Source organism: Rhinolophus sinicus, linkage group LG09 (assembly GCF_036562045.2).
Source record: "Rhinolophus sinicus isolate RSC01 linkage group LG09, ASM3656204v1, whole genome shotgun sequence".
NCBI classification, from domain to species: domain Eukaryota; kingdom Metazoa; phylum Chordata; class Mammalia; order Chiroptera; family Rhinolophidae; genus Rhinolophus; species Rhinolophus sinicus.
Window position 1 is genome coordinate 97,336,051 of NC_133758.1, and position 4,615 is coordinate 97,340,665.

The 4,615-nt window shown below is 32.5% G+C and overlaps 1 pseudogene; it reads left to right on the top strand.

The window, feature by feature from the left end:
* Positions 1 to 800: 800 nt before the first annotated feature.
* On the top strand, positions 801 to 1,157 carry LOC109444920 (small ribosomal subunit protein uS10; annotated as a pseudogene).
* The last annotated feature ends 3,458 nt before the right edge of the window (positions 1,158 to 4,615 follow it).

Genomic DNA, 4,615 nt, shown 5'->3' on the forward strand with positions numbered 1-4,615 from the left:
CTCTCCCTCTCTCTCTGATAACTGATGTGATAATTAAGTGACTAATGAGAGGGTAGCATATATACTGTGGAGACACTACATAAAGGAATTATTCATGTGCCAGTGGGACTGAGCAGGAAGGCACAAGATTTCATCACGCTACTCAGAATGGCAAGCATTTTAAAACTTATGAATTACGTATTTCTAGAATTTTCCATTTAACATTTTCAGACCCCAGTTAACCACAAGTAACCGAAACTGCGGAAAGTGAAACCACAGATAGGGGAGGTTACTGCACATAAATACTGACTTTTGGAAAATGGGTAAATAATTGTATTATAGTCACACAGTCAAATACTATACAGCAATGAGAATGAATAATCTATAGGTAAATGGAAAATGTGTTGAATCTCCAAAACAGTAAGAGCAAAAGAAGTGAGTTGCAAAAGACTACCTGCCATAGATTCCAATAAAGTAGAAAAATTCATAAAGCAGAAGTATTCTGTCCTGATAGAACTATAGAAAGTGGATACTCTTGGTGGGTGGATTGGGACAGGATGGAGTCACAAAAAGGCTTTGGGGTCCTGAAAATGTTTATTAACCTAAATGTTGGTTATATATATGTGTATAATTTATTAAAATGCATCAAGTCATACACATGTGATAAGTGCATTTTATCTGTATGTCTGCTATAGTTCAATACATTTTAAGTTAAAAAAAGAAACTGAGAAAAAAAGAGACTTCTCCTGGAGTCCTGCTGCAGACTCATTGCTGTTCGCTCTCGTGGAGAAACAAGTCTTTCAGGAAGCAGCGCAGCAGCCATGGGTTTTAAAGGTACCAGAAAGACACCTTGGAACCGGAAGTGGCAATTCACCTGATTGAAATTACTCTAACCAGCTACAACTTAAAATCTTTGGAGAAGGTGTGTGCTGAGTTGATCAGAGGCTCCAAAGGAGAAGACTCTCCAAGTGAAAAGACCAGTTCGATGCCTACCAAGACTGTGAGAATCACTGCAAGAAAAACTCCCTTCAGGGGAGGTTCTAAAACGGGATTGTTTTCAAATGAGGATTCACAAGCGACTCACTCACTTGCACAGTCCTTCTGAGATTGTTAAACAGATTACTTCCATTAGTATTGAGCCAAGAGTCCAGATTGAAGTTACCATTGCAGATGCTTAAACCAACCTTTTAAATAAATTGACTATCAGTGGTTTAAAAAAGAAAGAAAAGAAATAGACAATTAGGATGAATTAAATAAGGTTCTTGTCTTCCTTGGAGTAAGAGTAGGAGAGAATGTGGATTTGGTAGAGGAAGAGCTACAATTTGTTAGCATTTACGCATTTATCTTTATATACATATCAATCATATATATATATATATATATATATATATATCTTGCAGGGTAAAGTAGCAAATGTTTAAGTGTATTTGAATGCCTATATTGACATGGAAAGGTGGTCAGAATTCACTGCACAAACGTTTTCAAGGGATGCCTTTGATATTCTCTGTTGTAATGCACAGGATAAACCCTTTGAAGGCTACTAAAAGTTGGGCTCACTGCTGGAACACTTAACTTCTCTGACCTTTACTGAAGGCTTGCCAGGAACTCTACAGAACACTGTGTTGTTTCCTGAAAGAAACTGTCACATGGGATTAGAAATTCAATCAGAAATCTGATTTTTACCCGTAGGTTCTGGTGTGACTTAATTAAACTAAAGAGCTTTTTAAAGTAAAAATTCTTTGTGATGCTGATGAACTATCTATGTAAAAACTAAAAATCAAAATATTCAGAAGTCTGTTTTCTAATTCCTTCTTTTCCAAAGAAAGAGCTTAAGTGATACAGAATTTTAGATGTTAGTTGTCTGTTTAACCTCCTATTTGCAATTGATGTAAAATCTCAATATTCCAAGTTATCTATTAACAGTAATTTCTAGCCTTTTCTACACCTAATGCGTTTTTAAATTAGCTTTTTAAGTAGATTAAATTGTTCAAGTGAAAATATTCTAAAAACTGGGTAATTTTAAAAGCCCCAACATATCAAAATTTGAATCCTATAGCCCTTTAAATTTAATGTATTTTTTATTTCATTTTAAATGTATAACATGTCAATTCAGGAGAATTCAAAATCGTATCTCTTCAACTTGGACATGTCAATTGTACAGATAACAGTAAGAGTTATAGCTAATATTTATTGATCTCTTATGTGTCAAACACTAGGTTAAATCGTTTATAGAGTTTAATAGACTTATTACTCAAATAACGTTAGTGATAACTGAGGCTTAATGAGATTATGTAGTTTACTCAAGGTAGTGCCATTAGTAAAAATGAGGATGGAGATCAAAAGTCAAGTCGTTTAAATTTGGAGCTCTTGTTTTTAACAGTAAACCATATGGTTATTGTTCTTAATAGATTACATATATGCATATATATATAGACACACTAATAATATAAAATATAATGAATAACATATGTACATGTACAAATGTATATACTATATTATAAATATGTATATATGTTAAGATAATATCTCTTAAAATGTGTATACATTTTTTTGGCACCCTCTGTATTATAAACAGTGTTTACTTTGTTTTCAGCATTAGAGGATTTTTAAAAGTCTGATTATATTTTGAGCCATAGACAATACATCAAAATATACACAGATTTTACAGACCTCGTTATCTAATCGAGAACATTAAATGAAATAAAAATGAAACTATGAATAACAACAAGTGACACCTGTCACTTGAAAATGTAGAAACAAAAAAAAATTGTTCTGTATAACTTTTAGGACAAATTAGAAATGAATTGAGTGGCATTTAGGAGATCACAGCATTTAGAACACACCATATCACAGGCATAGGAACTATGAAGAGTTATCATAAAAGTTAAAATCTTAAATATAAATCATTTTGTCTCTAAATAACTAAAAACTAAAAATAAAAAACTAAACATTTAACTCAAGAAGATAGAAAGGGAGGAAGGATTAATAGAGATAAAGAGGGAAATTAATTAACTGCAAGTTGAAAAACATTGGAATGGCTAATTGTTTAGAAAAACTAGATTATTAAGGTGAAAAAGAGGAAGTAGAGAGAAATAAGACAGAATCCATATTCAAAGTGATTTTTAAAAGTATCTGGAAGTGACAAGTAATGTGAACACACAAATAATGAATTTGGTAGTTGCAATGAAATAATTTCTAGAAAAATATAAATTATGAATATTATTTTTAAAGTATTAAAAATGTAGGCCATTTAACATTACCCCTAATTTTAACAGTATTCTCAAATGTATAAGTAATGAATAAGATGTGTAAAAATAGAGGCATAAATATTGAAAAAGAGTGCACAAAATCATTATATATATAACTGTCTGCCTGGATAATTTAAGAAAATAAGCTGAAAACCTGTCAGAACCAATTAGAGTGATATGTAGAAGTGCAGTTAAAATACTATATATTCAGGTGGGCCCGGGGGAAGGGGTGGTGTGGGACTTCTACGTAATCACAAAAATGGTTCAATCTATCATGACTCCCATGGAGTTAGTCCAGTCACCAAATATGGGTGAGATTCTGTTCAGTGTGTCAGAATCAGATACCTTGATCTCTCTGAGTCATTAAGTGCTCCCTGTTGTACAACACACCAAGGCCTGCTAATGAAACAGACCCTTTTATTGTGAATAATAATGAGGCCATATTTTTCTTCATATTGTTTTATTTCCATTGAATGCGAAGATAATAAAATGGCTTAGTAAAAGTAACAAAATCAGTACACTCACTTAAATAAAAATTGCTAAATATCCAAACATCGATGGCCAAAACCTGATTGCAAATACAAAACTAACAAGATACAATTTAAAATAACAATAAAAATATAAAATAACTGGGAATAATATTAACAAGAAATGTATAAGAAATGAGGAAATTCTAGGAAGACTACAATGAATGTAAACAAGATTTACTGATTGACAAATTTTACCAAGTAAAGATGTCAGTCTCCTTTCCTTTTCAACTAAACTACATGTTTGATTTAATCCCCAAAAAAGGGACAGTAAGATTTTTTTTTTTTTTTGAGAGAAATTTTGAAAAGCTAGTAGGGAATCATATAAGAGGTTAAATTAGATAGATGACGTGACTAGAAATACACTGAGTATAAACCAAACTTGTGAGATGTCCCAAAGGAAATTGAATGAATAGCATGTAAGGTTAGTATAACCATATACTAATAGGTTTTTGACATAAATAGAACATCTCTTACAAAACATGCAAGGCTTCTTAATGGTGCCAGTCAGGAAATAGAATCGCAAGAGACAAAGATAAATGTGAAGCCATTTCTTGTTCAGGAGCTCTCTGTATTGTGGTGGAGACAAATGTTTAACAACCAATTAAAATACTTTGTAATGACTATTATAATGTGTGTTTATGGACACAGAAAGGACCACAGTGACAATTGAATGGGGTTTTGTAGATACTTTCAATGTCACAGTTAAAAGAGCGGCTCAGGTAATCCTGGAAGGTCAACCAGTATATGTGAAGAAGCAGAGCATGAGAAAGCTTGCTCAGGATTAGCTTTATACAGTTCTCTGCTATTCTAAGAATGTCAAATGTGTGTGTGTGTGTGTGTGTGGGGGGGTTGTATGTA